Source organism: Staurois parvus, unplaced genomic scaffold (genome assembly GCF_062004578.1).
Source record: "Staurois parvus isolate SC_StPar_1 unplaced genomic scaffold, SC_StPar_1.0 ptg000884l, whole genome shotgun sequence".
Classification (NCBI taxonomy): domain Eukaryota; kingdom Metazoa; phylum Chordata; class Amphibia; order Anura; family Ranidae; genus Staurois; species Staurois parvus.
The window spans coordinates 582,911-604,427 of record NW_028318680.1 but is presented as its reverse complement, the minus strand read 5'-3'; the positions used below and the strand labels follow the sequence as shown (position 1 = coordinate 604,427).

At 42.2% G+C, this 21,517-nt stretch overlaps 1 protein-coding gene and 1 pseudogene across 3 annotated transcripts in view; one reads left to right on the top strand and one right to left on the bottom strand.

The window, feature by feature from the left end:
* Positions 1 to 21,517, top strand: part of SMPX (small muscle protein X-linked) — a 128,467-nt gene that overhangs the window by 75,681 nt on the left and 31,269 nt on the right. The window lies entirely within an intron of this gene.
* Positions 680 to 794, bottom strand: LOC149442495 (U2 spliceosomal RNA; annotated as a pseudogene).

Here is a 21,517-nt window from a genome sequence, read left to right as displayed (position 1 = left end):
GGGACTAGGTTCCCACTTGGTCCTCCTGACCAAAAGGCCGGGTGGACCACCGTTCCCTATGCCAAGCCGAAGCCGGACATTCAGTACTAGGCAAGGGGGCTCTCCCGAAGAAGAGCCCTCTAGGGATCAGGGGAGGAAGGAACCGTATGGCCACACATCCTCCCCCTAGACTTCAGGGTAGGCCCGAGGACCCACACCCTCCATCCGTGAAACACACACATAAGGCAAAGAAAAAGTGACAAACGTGGGAGTGCATAATAAATAAAGTAAAAGATAAAGTAAAAAAATAATAAAAATGGTACCGTGCCGAAATGTGCACAGACCAGGCCCTGAGGCCTGTAGCAAAAATTGCCCTGAACTTAGCCAAAAGGCCTGGTCCTTAGGGCGCTGTGCAAAAAAGAGTGTAAAAACAGTGACCATGTGTCATTTTCACACCGTGGGGTCCCACACCCAAGTGTTACTAGTGACACCCCTGAGCGCGTCTCCTCAGGGGGCACTGAGTTTGCGGACTTTTTGCCTCCTCAGCCCCAGGCCAGACCAAGGTAGCATGCTCAGATCAGGAGGTACTGGGTCTTTCCGGTCTCCCCAGAGGAATTACTCCCAAGGCCCCAGAACGAATCATGGCGCTCCCTGGTTTCTGTCCCTCCGGTACTAGCCTTCCGGACCCCCATCATACCAGTGAGGGTACTATACAACAACCATCCCCGTAAACTAGAATGGTCGGGAGCACCCCCACTGGACACTGATAAGAACAGATACTACACTTGATCTTAGCCAAAAGGCCGAGAAAAAACCCACTGGTTAGCAGTCGACTTCACTAATACGCTCGGTGCAAGACACGTGTTCTGTGTGTCCAATCTAAGCATTGATAGTGTGATCTCTGTAACTTACAGTTGTGATGAGATAGCGATAACTTTAACCTCAGTTGGGGTCCACAGTCAGTGACTGAATCAGAATGATATCTTGCAGATCTTGTGAAGTTTATTCCATAAACTGAGAGAATCTTACAACAATAAACATTTGATAGATCGAAAAAACATACTGTTTCTGCTTCTTGCCATGAGGCTGTTGCAATGCATGTCTGGGAAGGAGGGAGGGCTATCCACGCAACACCAGCCAAACTACAGGAAGGGGAGGAGCAGAGACAAAACACAGAAAAACATCCAACGGCATATGACAGTCAACATGACAGTCATGTGAAACATGACACTCCCCATTGAAATCTTTGATTTCCATAAAAATAAACTTAATACAAGTCCAATATGAACAATGAGATTCTTTCCAGGAACATCTCCCTTTAAATCAAGTAGATGACTTGTCTTTCTCTTTGGGCAAAAGAAGTACTAGTTCCTTTATAGGCCTAAAGTAAAGATGTACAGAACCTTCTTTCATGGTGGATATAGCCAAGATGTGTACCGAAATGCAGTAGTAGGTACTGCACGACTGCCGCAGTCATCAGGGTTGAGGCTAGTGGGAACATAGTGCCATTGTTCAGGCGTAGAGAACTTCCTTATGTGTTCCACTCTGTTGCCGCCATACACTTAGAATTGTCTTGTGCGATTGTGTATATATCCTAGCACTATTTTGCTGTCTGTATAAAAGTCAAAGGAGTCTATTTCAACATCTGTTTCAAGTTCTATAAGCTCAGCAATTTCCACAGCTAGCACAGCTGCACAAAGTTCAAACCTTGGAATAGTACGTGCAGGTTTTGGTGTGAGCTTGGTCTTGCCCATGATAAATCCTACACCCACTTTACCACTGGGATCCGTAGCTCAAAGATAAGCCACCGCAGCAATGGCTTCCTTGGAAGCATCTGAGAAGACATGAATTTCTCTTCTGGTGGCGTTCTTTAAGGATGCTTGGGTGTAAGAGCATGGTATCTGGAGTTGTTCTAATGCTTTTAGAGACTGTTTCCAGGATTCCCACCTTTGTTGTTTCTCCTTGGGTAAGGGGGTATCCCAGTCTGATCTTTCAGAAGTAAGTTGTCTCAGCAGTATCTTACCCTGAATGGTGAGAGGCGTAATGAAACCTAACGGATCATAAATGCTGTTTACTGTAGACAATACTCCTCGCTTTGTGAAGGGCTTATCACAGGCTGATGCTTGAAATGTGAATGTGTCTTGTTTAACATTCCAAAGCAATGCAAGACTACGTTGTGTAACAGAAAGGTCAGATCCTAGTTGGAATTTCTTCACACTGACAGCATGGTCATCAGAAGGAAAGGCTATCATGACCTTGTCATTGTTAGAGATGATTCTGTGAAGTCTGAGGTTTGCAGTGGCAAGCATGTTCTGGTAAGAAGGTCAATAGCTTCTTCTTCATTGGGCAGAGACTTGAGTCTGTCGTCTGCATAGAAATTCCTTTAGATGAACTGTCTTGCATCAGATCCAAATTCTTTCTCACCCTCTTGAGCTATTTTCCGCAGTCCACAAATTGCTACTGCAGGAGAAGGACTGTTACCGAAAACATGTACCTTCAACGACTTCATCGTTGACATCATTATTGCGGTACCATCGGAACCTGAGGAAGTTTCTGTAGTCTTTACAGACAATAAAACAATGGAACATCTGCTGAATGTGAACCATAACAGCAATTGGCTCTTGTCTGAAGCGAAGTAAAATTCCTATGAGATTGTTGTTCAGATTAGGCCCAGTGAGAAGATTGTCATTGAGGGAGACACATTCATGACGAGCACTTGCGTCAAAGACCACCCTAATCTGATCAGGCTTGAGAGGATGGTAGACACCAAAGCATGGTAGATACCAACATTCTTCTCCTTCCATAAGAGAAGGTGCAGGCTCAGCATGATCTCTCTCAAACACCTTCTGCATAAAGTCCATAAAGTGCTTTTTCATCCCAGGTGTCTGGTTCAAACTGCTATTTAAAGAAACAAACCATGATTCTGCGTGTACCCTGTCATTTGGTAGTCTCTTTCTTGGGGTACGAAATGGTAGTGGTGCTACCCAACTGTTGTAATCACCTTGGTAGAACTCTTTACTCATGGTTTTCAAGAATTCTTTGTCTTCTATGGTAGATGCCAACTCATTGTCTTTAGTGGTTACCTCGAACACTGTGTTGCCGATGTTGTCATCCCAGAAATTAAGAGCTTTCTTATGTCTTGTATGATGTGCTGTTGTGCACCTTTTTAAAACAGTCTTTCTTTCACAATATATTTATGTAGTCGTTGTGCGGAATAAGTTGTTCGTCCATGTGACGATTTAAGACATGTGTTTTAAAGGAAGCGACTGAGTAGGACCTCCTGTCCTTGTCTAGGCAGACATTGCCTATGATGACACATCCTAGATCCAGATGCTGAGCATATGGTGCATTGTGTGGACCGTTGATTTGATGACAAACTTTGTGCACCCTTAGGATGTCTCGACCAAGTAACAGCAGGATATCGGCACTTTCATCGAGGGCTGGTATTTGGTTGGCTATGTGCCTTAAGTAAGAATGGTGGAAAGCAGCTTCAGGAGTAGGGATCTCCTCTTTGATGCTTGGAATCTGGTTGCACTCAGTGATAGTGGGCAAAGATATTTCCACATTGTCATTCAGAGGAGCAACTACAAGACCACTAGCTCTCCTACCTAAGACTTCTGTAGTACTGGAACAAGTGCTTAGAGTATAAGGCAGAGCATCTCCAGTTAAGTTCAACAGTTCAAAAAACTGTGTTCTTGCAAGAGATCTGTTACTCTGATCATCCAGAATATGGCTTTTTCAGGTTGACCTTTCGGGTATACACGGACCAAGCATATCTTTGCACAGGATTTGTCGCAGAATCCTTCTCCACAGACCTCTGTACATGTAGAGAATACTGGGGTGGTAGGTGTTGCTTGATCTGGGTGCTCCCCACCTTGCATTGCCTCAGGAAGATTGTTTGTGAGCATAGTAGAGTTGTGCGAATATTGATGAAGAGCTTGCACATGGTCATCACTGTCACACTCTATACATTTGATGATTGCTTTACAGTCCTTTGCAAAGTGTTCTGTGGAAGCATAGCATTTGTAGCAAACCCCAAATTTCTTCAAAAGTTCCTTACGTTCTTGAGGGTTTTCTTTCTGAAGCCGATACATTCTTAAGTGGATGTGGTTTGTTATGTATTGGAAACTGGCGATTTGGGTCCTCAATTCTCTTGTTTTGATCAGTCTTTTCAAGAACTGTAGCAGGTGCAGGTAGAACATTAGTCCTTTTCACTAACGCTGAACCTCTACGGTCTCTGTGCAACATACGTGTGCTCGTAGGTCTTAGTGAGAGTGTACTGACAGAGTTAGAGTCCCCATATGAGAAACTTGGGTCATTCTTAGTGTCTGCAATTCTTTTGATGAACTCGCAGAAGTAGGAAAAAGGAGGAAAGGCAGCTCTATGTTCTTCTTTATACTTTGATCCAAGTGCTGTCCATCTTTCTTGTATTCCATATGGTAGCTTAAGAACAATAGATTTGATGCCATGAGTGGTGTCAAGGTAACTGAGACCAGGTAAGGTGATGTCAGCCTTAGCAAGTTGAAGCTCTAATAGAAAGTCGCTGAGTTCTTGAAACTTTAGATTGTCGTTAGCAGAAATCCTTGGGAAGCTTTGCAACCTTTTGAATAAAGCATCTTCAATGGCCTCTGGGCTGCCAAAGGTATGTTCAAGTCTGCCCCAAGCAGCATTAAGGCCTGCAGTAGGGTTGTCAATATGAACTGCTTTGAGCCTTTTGATGTGTTCAGTAGACTGGGGACCTAGCCATCTAATGAGTAGATCTAATTCCCCTGTGGCATTGATGTCTAGGTCACTCATTGTGGCCTTAAAAGTGGATTTCCAGCCTCTGTAATTTTCAGGCTTGTCATCAAACTTAGTGAGGCCTGTCTTAACAGGTTCTCTGCGGAGCATGTATTTAGCAAACTGTGACATGTCCGTGTTTTCATATTTTGGGTGCATGACTGCAGGTGGAACAGAGCTGGTTGTGACGGTTGGTGGACTTACGTGGAGTGACTTGGGAACATATGTTGCTGCTAAGGCATTCAATGCTGGAGCTGGCTTAAAGTCCATTGGCTTGTTGGTTTGTAGAGTAGTGCGTTTGCTAGGAGGTACTCTGTTCATGCCAAAGCATGATGGATGGTCTGTTAAATACGCACCAGTGTCTGCGGATAACTGAGATGTTGCAGTTTGATGTATTGGAGGATATAAGGGCAAACCGTCTTGAGGTACAGTAGGTGCAGAGAAGAGATTTTGATTGAGTACTTTGGCTGCTGTGACAGGAAGTTGACATTCTGGAGAGGTGTGTGAAGAATCTGAGACATAAGATACAACTGAGTGTATGGAATTGCTGTCTCTTTTGTTTTCACTAGCGGCTTATTCTAAGACCCTTAACCTTGCCATGGCTGTGGCATGCTCACATTGTTTTTACAAAACTTCAGTTTCTGCCTTTTGACGTGTGGCTTCAGCTTCTTTCTCTGCTTTCTGATGTGTGGCCTGAGCCTCCATTTGTGCGGCCTGAGCCTCTCTTTCTGCTTTCTGATGTGCGGCCTGAGCCTCCAATTCTGCTTTCTTTTGGGCGAAAGCTGCCTGAACTTTAGAAGCTTCAGCATTAGCACGAGCTTTTATTAGTTGTTGACTGAGTGTAGAAGATCTTGATTGTAGAGATTTGGAAGATTTTGAGGAAAGTCTAGCAGACGCAGAGCAAGAAGATCTGGATTCATGGAGATGTGTTATTCTCACTTCTGCCTTTGTCTTTGTTCACACCACTAAATTGTCTCTTTCAAGATTGAGCTCCTCAAAACTTCCTAATTCTTCCAATGACCCTTGAGAGTTGTAGCGTTTTTTCAGAACAATATATTTAACACACAGTCTTTGATAATTCTCATAAGCAACATTCAATTGCTGGATAGCGCCCTCTAGTTGTAATGGTTCATGAGATTGTTGGGAGAGAGCAGACATGCATTTAACAGTATTAGACCATAAGTCATTAATATTAGACAGCAATTCTGACTTATCAGCATTAAGATTTTCTTGCACTTTCCAAGATGGATTCCTTAAGCGTTTTTCTCTCTTATCGAAGTCCTGCTCTGGATGAAGCTCTGATTGTGGTTGTGTATTAGTTTCCCCAGGCTGTATATCACTTTCCTGAAACATCATGTTAGCAAGGAGAGGGGTTGATAGAAAGCTTACAGAGAAATGTATAATGCAGGTTTTAATGCAATAATTTCAGGAATATTTTATTTTTCTTTATTATAAGTTCACAGACAAGAGTTGTGTTGTAATGTGTACACATGCAGTGTATAAACTTGCAGTTGTAAAACATTCACATCAATAATTTGTCCTGATACTGATGAGTGTTATGCTGGGATACACTTCGAGACATGTACAGACTTGTGTAGAGGTGGCTGCACTTTCTATAGCTTTTATATCAGGACAAATTATTGAAAAACTATATTTTTGACTTTTTGCTATAAAACATATCAATTAAAAAAATGTTACAAATCAAATTTCGTCATAAATTTAGGCCAAAATGTATTCAGCGACATGTCTTTGCTAAAAAAAATCCCAATACGTGCAAATTAATTGGTTTACGTGAAAGTTATAGCATCTACAAATGGCAATATATATATTGGAATTTTTATTTTTTCTATACTGGTAATGGCGGCGATCAGTGACTTATAGCGGGACTTCAGGACTGTGACGGGTATTTTGACACTGGGTGGGAACTGACTAACTGTCACTGACATCCCCAGTGACACTAATACAGTGACCAGTGCTAATAAAAAGCGCTGACACTGTAATAATGACACTGGGCAGGAAGGGGTTAACATCTGAGGCACTCAAAGAGTTCACTGTGTGCTGTGTATATTTTAATGTGTGCTGTGTTTGACATTATGGGGTTTATTTACTAAAGCTGGAGAGTGCAAAATCAGACTCCCTTCTGCATAGAAACCAATCAGCTTCCAGGTTTCATTGCCAAAGCTTCATTGAACAAGCTGAGGTTAGAAGCTGATTGGTTTCTATGCAGAAGGGAGTCTGATTTTGGACTCTCCAGCTTTAGTAAATAAACCCCTATGTGTTGTGTGTGTTTTAATTTGGAGACATGCTGCTTTCAACCTCTCTGCTGTTCAGAGAGAGACAAAGCAGCATGTCCATGCTGACAAGAGAGAATTCTGTGTTTTTTACACACAGGTCTGTCCCGTCAGCTTTCCCCAATGATTACCAGGTGCCGACGGGGAATCGCCAGCTGAGACCCGGTGATTGACATCCATAGCTGCAAATGGTGGTGTAGGTAGAGTGGTGCGCGCGACCCAACTGGAAATGCAGTATAAATACACAGCCCTATAGCAGTATTTCTGCTATAGGGCGGCAGGCAATCGGTTAAAACAAACATCTTGAATATTAAAGTAATAGGAGATGTTGAAATGGAAAACATTTTCCAGAAGACCTCATCCTTTTCTTTGTCTTTTGAAGTCAGGCTTAACTGTTCCGTATCCTGACACCTACAAACACTTTGTGAATATTTTCAATAATAAAAACAATTTTATAATTATTACATTTGTTTTACAAAGGAAGTCTAGGGGGGCCCACTGGCAGGGGGGAGGCTCGTAGCAATTGTCCCTTTTGCCCCCTTATAAATCTGGCACTGGGGGGCCCCTCTCATTCCTTGGGCCTTGAATCCCTCCAGTTGTTTGCTTGTGTTAACAGATATACCTTGTACCTCAGAGGGGTGTTGTTTATAAGGATAAACACAAGTAAGGGTCCTTTCACATGGGCGTTCCGTATGTCCGATTTTCACCTGTCCGATTTTCATCTGTCGGATGAAAAATGGACCCCCATGTATTTCTCTGGACTTGCGGGTGTAAACGGATGAATATCTTTTTATATCCAGTAATGTCCGCATCTGTTAAAATCCGGTTTTTTTGAACAGAAGAAAACCCAATTTTTCTTCCACAAAAAAACCTGGAACATACAAAAAACGGATGTCAATGGATTGTATGCAGCCCAGCAGGTCGAGAAGGGGGGGAGATGAGTGAGCGCCCCCCTCCTGAACCATACCAGGCCACATGCCCTCAACATGGGGGGGTGCTGTTGATGGGGACAAAGGCCTCTTCCCCACAACCCTGGGCTATGGTTGTTGGGGTCTGCGGGCAGGGGACATATAGGAATCTGGAAGCTCCCTTTAGCAAGGGGGCCCCCAGATCCCACCACCCTCCCCTATGTGAATGAGTATGGGGTACATGGTACCACTACTCATTCTCAAAAAAAAGTGTAGTGTGAAAAAAGAGATAGTCTTTGACAAGACCTTTATTAAAAGAAGGAAAATAAAACAATAAAAGAAGTAGATCCAATGTCCGCAGCTGACCGGAAAAAAGAAAAACAAAGGCTCCACTCACGACGATGGTTCCCGGCTGTCTGGCTGCTCGTCTGGCTTGACAGTTCTTAAATATGTAAGGGGCGGTGCCACCCGGTGACATCCCCGTGTGACCCCACCCCGTGTGACATCATCAACCGGGGCATGCTGGGTCAATGATGTCACAAGGGGGAGGGGACAAATACATGATAGCCCCACCCCTTACATATTTAAGAACTGTCAAGCCAGCAGAGAAGTCAGACGTCGGGAGCCAGGATTGGGAGCAGAGCCTTTGTGTTGTTGTTTTTTTTGGGTGGCAGCAGCGGGCAGTGTGATTGACGTTGGATCTACTTTGGGGGACATTCTTTTATTTTCCTTCTTTATCAGTAATAAAGGACTTCTCAAAGACTGTCCCCTGTCTTTTTTCACACTACACTTTTTTTTTGTGAATGAGTAGCGGTACTATGTACCCCATACTCATTCACATGGGGAGCGAGATCTGGGGGGCCCCCTTGCTAAAGGGGGCTTCCAGATTCTGATAAGCCCCCTGCCCGCAGACAACCACAGCCCAGGGTTGTGGGGAAGAGACCTTTGTCCCCATCAACATGGAAACAAGGTGCTTTGGGGGGGGGGAGCCCCCCGCCCCAAAGCACCTCCCCATGTTGAGGGCATGTGACCTGGTATGGTTCGGGGGGGGGGGGCGCCTGCTCATCTCACCTCTTTCCTGACCTGCTGGGCTGCATGCTGGGATAAGGGTCTGATATGGATTTTGTGGGAACTCCGCACCATTTTTTTTACATTTTGGCATGGGGGTTCCCCTTAATATCCAAACCAGATCTGAAGGGCTTGGTGTGGATGGAGGGGGTAGACCCCACACCATTTTTTAAATGACTTTCTAATTGCCAGCAATTTTTTTTTTTTTTTTAACATTCAGCTGTCAGTGGGGAACTCCGCTGACAGCTGATGACTAAAAATGGATGGAAAAAAAGATGTAAACGGATGAAAAAACGGATGTAAACTCACCCATTTTTTTCTTTGAAAAAACGTGACTGAACTGATGAAAAAAATGGAACGCCCTTGTGTTCTAAACTGTTTGACTGAAGTAGTGATTTTCACCTAGATGCTTTGCCACATGTTACCCTGATTGAGACATTGCTGTGAAGAGTCCATGTTTGTACAGCTTTCAAAATCATTTTGTATTATTTTGCAGTATGTGCAATATCTTTGCCATTCTGACCCTGTTTTGCATTATTGATTCCAACATTGCACCTTTGTTGATAGACCAAATATATTTACTCAATGTCTAATCATTCAGTTACGCATTGTCTTATAGGACCACTGACACAATTCACTTTTCCATTAACAGAGTGGCAGTAGGAGCCACTGACAAAAGGTTCAGCTGGTTTTGGATATATTGATTGTAAAGCCAAGTTTTACCTCACTCTACTGTTCATGAAACCACATTTGAACTTATTTAGCAGTATGTTTGGGATCGTCTTCTGGAATACAACGATATCATGAGACAACAGTTATCATATCATACTCGACTCCTTTTTCTATAAAATCACTTTATATTTATTGATTATAATTTATGAACATGAAGAAAATGTATCAAGCCCAGTGGTCTCTAAACTGTGGCCGGAGGGCCAGATGTGGTCTTTTGCTTGCCTTTATCTGGCCTCTGGGGCACCATTCCTCCCACTTATAGGAGACACTATTCCTTCTACTGACACCAACTATGAGACACCATTACTTTAACTGACACCAACTGTGCGGCATAATTCTTCCCACTTCCACTATTCAACTGTGAGGAACTATTGCTTTCACTGACACCAACAATGGGGCATAATTTCTTCCAGTGACACCAATAATGGGGCACTATTCCTGTTCAGTCCTGTCCAACACGTCATAAAACCTAATTTTTCTGTATAGCAAAATAAGGGGGCACAAACCCCATAGATCAACCGCATCAACAGAGGCTTCAACTAGACTCCCCACATCTTTGCCATGCCCCTCTGACACATTTCAGAGCATGGCCAAAATATGAGGACTGTAGCTGAAGCCTCTGTTAGCTTAGCAGAAGATATGGTATATACAGTCATGGCCGAAATTGTTGGCACCCTTGATATTTTTCCTGAAAATCAAGTATTTCACACAAAAAAGGTATTGCATTAACACATGTTTTGCTATACACATGTTTATTCCCTTTGTATGTATTGGAACAAATATAAAACAGAGGCAGAAAAGCAAATATGACATAATGTCACACAAAACCCCAAAAATGGGCTGGACAAAAGTATTGGCACCCTTAACTTAATATTTGGTTGCACACCCTTTGGAAAACATAACTGAAATCAGTCGCTTCCTATAACCATCAATAAGCTTCTGACACCTCTCACCCGGAATTTTGGACCACTCTTCCTTTGCAAACAGCTCCAGGTCTCTCTTATTGGAAGGACACCTTTTCCCAACAGCAATTTTAAGATCTCTCCACAGGTGTTCAATGGGATTTAGATCTGGGCTCATTGCTGGCCACTTCAGAACTCTCCAGCGCTTCTTTGCCATCCATTTCTGAGTGCTTTTTGACGTATGTTTGGGGTCATTGTCCTGCTGGAAGACCCAGGATCTTGGACGCAAACCCAGCTTTCTGACACTGGGCCCTACAGTGCGACCCAAAATCCTTTGGTAATCCTCAGATTTCATGATGCCTTGCACACAGTCAAGGCACCCAGTGCCAGAGGCAGCAAAACAACCCCAAAACATCATTGAACCTCCACCATATTTTACCGTAGGTACTGTGTTTTGTTCTTTGTAGGCCTCATTCCGTTTTCAGTAAACAGTAGAATGATGTGCTTTACCGAAAAGCTCTATCTTGGTCTCATCTGTCCACAAGACGTTTTCCCAGAAGGCTTTTGGCTTACTCAAGTACATTTTGGCAAACTGTAGTCTTGCTTTTTTATGTCTCTGTGTCAGCAGTGGGGTCCTCCTGGGTCTCCTGCCATAGCGTTTCATTTCATTTAAATGTCGACGGATAGTTCGCGCTGACACTGATGCTCCCTGAGCCTGCAGGACAGCTTGAATGTCTTTGGAACATGTTTGGGGCTGCTTATCCACCATCCGGACTATTCTGCGTTGCAATCTTTCATCAATTTTCCTCATCCGTCCACGACCAGGGAGATTAGCTACAGTGCCATGGGTTGCAAACTTCTTGATAATGTTGCGCACTGTGGACAAAGGCAAATCTAGTTCTCTGGAGATGGACTTGTAACCTTGAGATTGTTGATATTTTGCCACAATTTTGGTTCTCAGGTCCTCAGACAGTTCTCGTCTCCTCTTTCTGTTGTCCATGCTTAGTGTGGCACAGACAGACACACAATGCAAAGGTTAAGTGAACGTCTCTCCTTTTTATCTGCTTTCAGGTGTGATTTCTATATTGCCCACACCTGTTACTTGCCCCAGGTGAGTTTACAGGAGCATCACATGCTTGTAACATTCTTATTTATCCGCAGTTGTGAAAGGGTGCCAATACTTTTGTCCAGCCCATTTTTGGAGGTTTGTGTGACATTATGTCGAATTTGCTTTCTTTCCTCCCTTTTTTTGTTTTGTCCCAATACACACAAAGGGAATAAACATGTGTATAGCAAAACATGTGTTAATGCAATACGTTTCGTGAGAAATACATGATTTCCTGGAGAAATATCAAGGGTGCCAACAATTTCGGCCATGACTGTATGTGTGGTGTGCACCCTCTAATTTTGGTATAAGATGTGATTGAGACATGCTCAAGGGGACTGTGGAAGGAGAACGGACAGAAGGATGAACAGAGGGCATTTGAGCAGTGCTACGTTTTACATGTGGTCACCTAATTTTCCTCTGTTGCAGTTTAATAACCCTCTCAGGTCCTGTACATAGATGGCAAGCCAGTGGATTTACAGTTACAATGGTACATTTCCTACCTATTAACCTCTCTAACTGTCTTTAGCATTATAAACATAATTCAAGATCTTCCTATTGTGACCCAAAAGAACAGAGAAGCAACGCTCTAAGTTCACATCCTTGTGAATTAGTGAGCGGCTGCTAGCATCCAAAGGTGCCCATCTTGTCCCCTATAATGATACATTCTAAAAACATGGAAGTGCACACTAGGAAACCACGTGGTCAATAGAGTATCAAATTGGCTTCAGCTTATCCTCTTCTTAGCCACGTCTCTGTAATACGATTCACTCACTTGCTGGCTTAGTCCTAGTCTACGGCTAAGCCCATGAGTGGGTGAAACACATCAGAGGGCATGGCTAGGGAAGGGACAAGTTGAAGCTGATTATATACTCTATGGACCAGATGGTTTCCTTGTGTGCTCTTCCAACTCTTTTGGATTCATCAAAATCTCTTTAGCTTGACATGGAAAATTTTTATTTTGAAGTAGTCATGGAGTATCATACGCTATTTTTTTCTAATCAGTGTCTAATGTGTTTCAAAGTCCTTGAAACTATGATAATCCTTGATAATCTTAAAATATAAAAATTGACATTCTTGATAATGAGCACTTCCATCTATCATATAAACTGCAGTTATCCTTGTTAACCCAAATGTAGCCTCCTCATTGTCACGCTGTCCTATATTTGACTTTCCCTTCTATTCTAGTCACGTCATCACACTGTTTCTTTCTGGAGTTGTCATGTCCTCTTGTCTGGAACTCCATTCCATATGTCACTTGGCATTTTCCAACTATGTAAACCATCAAATTTCATTTCATACTGTATGTCATTTGGTGCTCTTCAACTAATTCATACTTCAAATCTTCAATTGTTATTGATAAAAGCTTACCTTTAATTCCTGATTTATCACTCCTTTTGTATTTCTTTTTTACTATGTGATTGTCTGTACTCATCACATCTTGTGTTTTTATCTTTTTTACCTGCTTTTGTGATCCTTTTATACAGTATTAATACTTACTTTATATGACACCATGAAAGATGATCCTTTTCATATTGTTACAGCTTCTGTTGCTAATACTATATCTACTAATAATACTCATATCTTTAGATGCTTTATTAGCTGGTCTAAGACATTTCCTTCTGTTACTGATCTGCCACTGTATTTTCCACCACATATTTGACAAGGCATATGCTGTTAAATATAGCTTACAGTACTTGTTGCCTTATCTCCTTCTTCTGCTCTCATATCCCTGTAGATAGCAAGCTATTATGAGCAGGGTTAAACTCCCGCTGTATCTTGTTTTTGCAGTTTAAAAGTTGCTATGCAATTATCTGTTCTTGCCATTCCAAATGTTTTATGCATTTGTTTGTTGATCCTTATTGTAACATTTATTTTGTAAAATATAATGGAAAACCTTAGATTGTATGCCCCTTGAGGGTTAGGGACTGATGTGAATGCACAATATATATGTAAAGCGCTGCATAATTTGACGGCGCCATATAAGTACCTGAAATAAATAAATGAAAAGATGATGCTTTTTGAATCATTATGACTGCTTCTAGTACTACTAAAACAATTAGGGCACATTCACATCTGTAATTAGAGCTGGACAGCAGACTCCTGCAGCAAGAATCATTGGATTTGCATTGTTAGACTCACAGGTGATGTGAAAATCTAAAATAATAATAATTCATTTTAAAGTGACCCTATCACTATATTATACCTCTAGGTGTGTCAGTCTGCTTGGTTCTCTGCAGCCCACATTGGTTGCTACAGCTGGACGTTCACATACAGTACTGTGCAAAAGTTTTAGGCAGGTGTGAAAAAAATCCTGTAAATTAAGAATGGTTTCAGAAATAGAAATGTAAATAGTAAATTTTGATCAATTAACAAAATGAAAAGTAAATGAACAGAAGAGAAATTCAAACAATCAATATTTGGAGTGACCACCCTTTGCCTGCAAAACAGCATCAATTCTTCTAGGTACATTTGCCCACAGTTTTTGAAGGAACTTGGCAGGTAGGCTGTTCCAAACATCCTGGAGAACTTGCCACAGATCTTCTGTGGATGTAAACTGCTCCAAATCCTTCTGTCTTTTCATGTAATCTCAGACACACTCCATGACGTTGAGATCAGGGCTCTGTGGGGCCAAACCATCACTTGGTTTTGTAAATGCGTGTAACACGTTTAGCCACAACAAGCTTGGGCAAAAATAAATTTCATTGGCCAGAATATTTATTTATTCTGGCCATTGACGTTAATTAGCACTCAAGTTCTAAATGTGCCTAGCGTTGACATGCATTTAAACACATTTACATGTGTCAAGCGTTTTTTCTGCCAAAACGCTGCTGCTCCTGGACACGCTGGCAGTGGGGTTTTTTTTGCCTCTAAATGCCTATAATGTGTGCATGGGTACATAGGCTAACATGCAGGGGCTTTTAGAAACAGAAAAATAAAATGCCAGACACCCCTAACATCAGCATTCAAAACATCCAGTGTGCATGAGCTCTATATATGACAGCTGCAGTTACTAATTATCATATATTGAATGTACTTCTACTGCCTGTTTAAAGTTAACACTGTGATTGATGATGGTTCAGTTTCTGATTCACTTAATCAAAATAATCTTTATATCAGTCCTTTTCCATCATAGAGCGCTATGTTTGGCCACAGAGTGTCAGTAGAGTCCCACAGACAGCGACAACTCATCATTAAGCAGTATACACTGTAACTTCCCAGCTTTCTTTTCTTAGAAACCGGAGTTGGACCAGGTTTCCTTGGCAACCACAATAAATGTTACTCAGTTTGCTGGTTAGCATATCCTGACGATATGGGAGCCAGGAGTCTGCCGTCAGTTTGTACAAATGATTGATTTCTATTTGTCTATCTATCTATCTATCTATCTATCTATCTATCTATCTATCTATCTATCTACAGTTTATATCTGATTCTGCATTAATACTCCAAAAACATCATGTTTAAGCATAGATAATGTGTTACCTTCCTTAGGATTCTCCACTTCAAAACTAAACGTAAACCTTTCCTAGAATGTCTCTCTGTGTAGCAACACAAAGGATAGAAAATGGGCTTTCTGGATGAGATTTGAGCAGAATTACCTATTTATAGCAGAACTCCAAACTAGTTGCCAACCCAAACTCTTATACAAATCGCTTCTTAAAATTACAGTTAGTAAAACTGTCTTCAAAGATAGTTTGGGTCAGTTTACAGCATTGTTCTCACAGGGATAACTGGGGGTATGGGCACATTTCTAGTAGGCCCTCAAAAAGTTAACATTTCAGGCTAAACTCTATTTTCACAATTTTATGCCCACAATTGTTTTTTTTTGTTAATCAAGTCAATGTACTGTATAGTGAGCTGTAGAATAATCATTTTTAGCAGGGGTTCCTGAGACATGAAAAATACTGCAAGGGCTCCTCCAGAGTAAAAGCATTGAGAAAAGGTTACTCTAAGCTTTTGGCGAATTGTATCTGCTAAATGGATTGACCAGCCGATCTGAACTCTAATCCACCCAGACTTTTGTTTGGTTATATGAACAAAACAAGAGTTACCCTAAAGCAGCATTTCCTCCAATAAAGATAAGCATATCTTCTCTGCTGTTACTCTTTATCCATTGAAATAAGATTGTTAAGTCAGCTACATAAAGAGGAGCTCCACCCAAAAGGGGAAGTTCCCATTTAAAGACTGGTCCCCCGCTCCCCGCTTTGCCTAGGCAATCGGAAGCAGAAGTTGTCCTCCCCCATCCCTCCCCATAGTCTTCTGGGACATGTAACAGGTCCCAGAAGACTACGCAACCATTCCGAAAGTGCAGTGCTACTCGTGAATGTGCAGTGGGCACCCTACTGTGAAACCTGTGGTTGCAGGAAAGGAAATTGCATCCTCTATGGCTTGCTTTAGCCAGCTGGCTCACCTTCTAGTTGAAGAGGCAATTGATTCAGACCACAAACAGAGGCTCCTTTCATGAACCAGTCAGTTCAAAACAAGTGACCTGTAGCTTGATCATAGCTAACTAAATGTAGCACTACCCCCTTAGGAGTTGCAAAGAGATTTTGGGTCCCCCTATTGTCCTGCACAGCCAGGTGACACACATTTCCACACAGATTCGCATCCAGAGTCAGAGATCAGTCTTTGAGCTTTGGTTTTGTTCTTCTTAGGGATAGGGTGTACAGGATGCCCAAGGGAAGTGATGAACTGAGGACAACTTCCTGGAACTATTTACAAGCCTTTACTGCAGCACAATCTATGTTGGAGAGCTAGCCTGCATCTCCTAATGTACTACCCCATACTCTAGATGAACTCTTCTTCCTTCACCCAGCAATCTGGAGCTATCCCTGAACATGGGATCCGGTTCCTGTCACTTTAAGAAATGGACAGTCCCAGGTAGGTGGCGAATCTGGTTTCCCACCAGAGTGCTCCTTCCGTTATCCGCTCAGGGGGTGCAGGGGTACTCACTCAGATCCTCTCCTGTACTGGTGATGGGTTGGTGGCTGCTACCAGACCTTTTAGCTGGGCCACTCCTTCTCTGCTGTACAGGTGGTCCTCACTCTGGGGGCCAGTGAAGCTCTGAGCTTTCTTCCTTTCCAGGTCTGCTGCCTGTAGTTGAGCCCCTCTCTCCATCTGGGCCCCCTCCCAGGCTCTTTCCTTCGGTCTCACATCTTCATCTCTATCTTCCACCCAAACACTCCTCTCCTCTTCCTTGCTTCTGCTGAGCAGGCTCAAAAACCTTTAATGGTTGTCCTGGCCCCTTGCCAAGCCTCCTGTTGGGGACTGGCCAGAATCCCTCAAAAGTACAAGCCAGCCACTCCTCAGATCCTCCCACTGCCTCTAGACTTTCCTCCAAAGCCCTAGAGCAGGGGTAAATTCCAGAGGGGCTGGCCTGTAGAGCCTCTCACCCTGACAGCAATTTGACCTCCTGACTATTTCACCCAGGCTGCTACTCAGCCCTCCTCTCTAAAGATAAGGACTCTAGCTTTGCTGGTTTTTTTTGCCTTCCTCTGGATCAACTGTGGATATAGGATTATAACTTTTTTCTATGGTTGAACTGGATGGACTTTTGTCTTTTTTCAGCCAGACTAACTATGTAACTATGTAGCTCCCCCTTTGATGCTTTTATCCTGTTTGGCAATTTTCTAAATAACGGTGATTTTTACAGTTGTGTGGCTGTGCTAACTTCCTTTTTCCTTCATCATCTGGGCTGGCACCTGTTCAGTGCTATCATGTTAGTGTGTGGCTGGCTGAGTTAGAGTGGTGTTTTCTCTTTTATAAAGAATTATTATCGTCATCTTCACAAGCTCATTTATGTGTACAATTGCAGCATGTGCTGAGATACAGTATATAAACTCTTGTGTGCATATGCAAAGTAATGTCATCTGGACCAGGCCAACCAGGATGGCCAAAGAACATAGAAGAAGCCAAAAAGAAGCAGCAGCAGCAGCAGCAGCAGCAGCAGCAGCGAGGAAGCTCATGGACATTGCATCGCTGGAGAGAAGGGGAGTATAGTTGCTCTGTAAATGCCAGTCCACACTTCTATTCTGTTCACTATAGCATGTGGAGGTGGGTTGGGCTGCCCTCCAAAATACACTGCTCCAATTCACAAGCATTTTACTGTGTGTTACTGCAATGCATATGTATGAAAAGGCCCTATAGTGCCTATTTTCAAAAAGACAGTATGACCTTATTGCAAGCAAAAAATATTCCAGCACATTTACAGCAGAAGTAAACTTTTTTTTAAAAAAATGGTCTCCTTGCAGGGTGATAGCACCGCTGACAAGCCTTCCATCTTCACCTGGTCTTCCATCCGGGTTTGTGGCCACCGGCTATTTGAATGGCCGAGCCATGATGACCTTACTTCTGGGCATGTGTGCCGGACTTAAGATTGCGGCACAGCACTCTCAATAGATGGCACTCAAGTGCGCCGTAAATTCAGAGTGCAGTGTGCATGTGCCAGTGCTGTCACCGGCTGCTACAGATGTGAATATATCCTAAACGGTGCATGTTTAGGAGATAACAACTGTACCTGCAGGTAAGCCTTATTATTGGCTTACCTCTAGGTACATGCTAAAAAGCGGAGTTTACTACCACTTCAAATGTGCTCTCTGCTTTGCTTGCTTCAGAAATTTCTGAGATAAGCACGCTGGCAATATGCCCTGGAAAGCAGTTGCAGTTAGCTGATTGATTTCAGGAGTTGATATTTAATATTTTTAAATTCATCCTTCTTTATAAAGAACATAAGTATCCTCTTTTAAGATCACACAGATACAGTTTTAAAATGTTCTGTGATGTACTTCTAGGACAACCTCAGTTTGCATCTGACAGCTACATCTTACTTGCTGTCAGTTATACCCTCTAGGAGCACACACTCTCAGATGGAATATAACTCTGTCAAATATATCTTTAAGGTTGTCAAATTTATCTTCAGCTGGGAATGCACTGTAACTTAACAAACACTTGGTGCATGTCTTGAAAGGAGGTGATACTTAGCAAGAATAGAGAGACACATTTCTGAGAAGTTTATTTATCTTGTTTGTTAATACAGTGTCAACACAATTCAGCAACACTGTAAAATAAGTATATCATTCATATTAAATGACGGGTAAACTGATCTACAGGAACACTATCTGCAAAGGCTGGGCAGAATAAGGGAGGAATTTCAAGACATTTTTTAAATCCAATACATTTCATGCTCTGTTGTTGGGGGAAGAGGTCCAATGCAACCTCAAAACATCACTTTCTCTTGGTGGCAATAAAAGTGTCCTGTTCTTTTGTTTGAATGTAGTGTGCTGCTGATATCTTGAATTGGTGTATATTCAATAGCATACAACAGAGGTTAGAATGGCACTAAACAATTTTGCTATTCCCCAAAAATAATCCATGCACATCCACTACTTAATGGCCCTGTAATCTATTTTTCATTACCCAGTAGCTGTCTAGGGCAATTTTGACATTTTTCACATACATGTTAAAATCATAATTTTTTTCTAGAAAATTACTGAGAACTGCCAAATATATAATTTCTGAAAACAGAGGAGCTGGAGAATAAAATGAGGTCTGTTGCTATTTTTATGTTGCTTAATATTTGTGCAGCCAAATGCACATATTTTCAGGAAAGAATACACTTAAATGTATTTTAGTGCACACAGATACAGTATTTTGATAAATTATAAAAGATGATGTTTTACCAAGTAAATAGATACCAAAGATGCCAAAATTGTGCACTCCTATGAAATGGTGACAAACAGTGGTACATAAAATTGTCCATATAGAGGACAAAAAAAAGGGGATTGATATTATACCACAGTAAACATTTATTTTGACATTGCTTTGACATTTGGTCTATAGATCCACTCTCTTTCAAGTTTCAATAACCCTTATTGTATTTACCTCCTCTTCCACTTATGTGGATTATGTCCTGAACCCAAAAGAATAGGTGTCTATTATGTCCTCAGGGCCAGTTCACACCACAAAAACACCCTCTGGATGCCTTTTTGCTTACAGTTCACACCACGCTCCATTCTAGTGCATTTTTGATGCTGTTTGCTATGTTCCAATACAGTTCTGTGCAGAAAAAAATGCAGCATGTTCTACTTTTTCTGACTGCACTTGTGTGAACTAGGGCCATTGAAATACATGGAGAACACTGTGCATGCATTTTTAAAGTAAAAACTGGACTGCATCTGGTGTGAACCAGCCTTCAATGTTTAAAAACAAAAATGTCAGGATATTGGTGAACATAGGTTTCCTGAGGCTATATCAGAGACATCAGAGATCCTAGCCTTAAAGTTTTTTTTGTAACCAAAATAATGGCCATCACACCCGCAGAAGAGCAAATAAATAACTTTCTTTGTGTTGCAATTATGTGAAAAATCCATAACTGGATTATAGTGCCCACTTTGATATATCTGCACATAGCGCAAGAACTGTACCTAATATACAGTTGTGGCCAAAATTATTCAACCCCCACTGAAATTGAGTGTTTTGGCCAGTTTGACATTGCTTTTGATCATTCAGTCATCTTGCTTACATTTACATTAAAGAGGCACTTGTAGGTCAGACAAATATAACATAACAGTTATAATGAAATAACCACAAATGTCTTTTCTGTGCTCACAGCATTATCAGTTTTATTCAACCCCCAAGTGACATTCAATCTTAGTACTTAGTACAGCATCCTTTTACAGTTATAACAGCTTTTAAACGTGAAGCATAGCTTGACACAAGTGTCTTGCAGCGATCTACGGGTATCTTCGCCCATTCTTCATGGGCAAAGGCCTCCAGTTCAGTCACATTCTTAGGCTTGCGCACTGCAACTGCTTTCTTTAAGTCCCACCAGAGGTTCTCAATCGGATTTAAGTCTGGTGACTGCGATGGCCACTCCAAAATGTTCCAGCCTTTCCTCTGCAACCATGCTCTAGTGGACTTGGAGGTATGCTTGGGATCATTGTCCTGTTGAAAGGTCCAACGTCTCCCAAGCCTCAGGTGTGTGACGGACTGCATCACGTTTCCATCCAATATCTCCTGGTACTGAAGAGAATTCATGGTACCTTGCACACGCTGAAGCTTCCCTGTACCTGCAGAAGCAAAACAGCCCCAAAGCATGATTGACCCTCCACCATGCTTCACAGTAGGCAAGGTGTTCTTTTCATCATAGGCCTTGTTCTTCCTCCTCCAAACATAGCGTTGATCCATGGGCCCAAACAGTTCTAATTTTGTTTCATCAGTCCACAGAACACTATCCCACAACTTTTGTGGTTTGTCCACATGGCTTTTGGCATACTGCAGTCGACTCTTCTTATTCTTTGGAGACAGCAAGGGGGTACGCCTGGGAGTTCTGGCACGGAGGCCTTCATTACGCAGTGTGCGTCTTATTGTCTGGGCTGAAACTTCTGTACCCACATCTGACAAATCTTTTCTCAGTTCCTCAGCAGTCACACGGGGACTTCTCTCCACTCTACGCTTCAGGTAGCGCACAGCAGTCGAAGTCAGCATCTTCTTTCTGCCACGACCAGGTAGCGTTTCAACAGTGCCCTTTGCCTTGAATTTGCGAATGATGCTTCCTAAGGTGTCTCTTGGTATGTTTAACATCTTTGCAATCTTCTTATAGCCATTGCCCTTCCTGTGAAGAGAAATCACCTCTTCTCTTGTCTTCCTGGACCATTCTCTTGCCTTCACCATGTTTGTAACCACACCAGTAAATGTCTAGAAGGAGCTGAGTATCACAGTCATTTTAAAGCTGCCTAATTGGTGCTTATTATG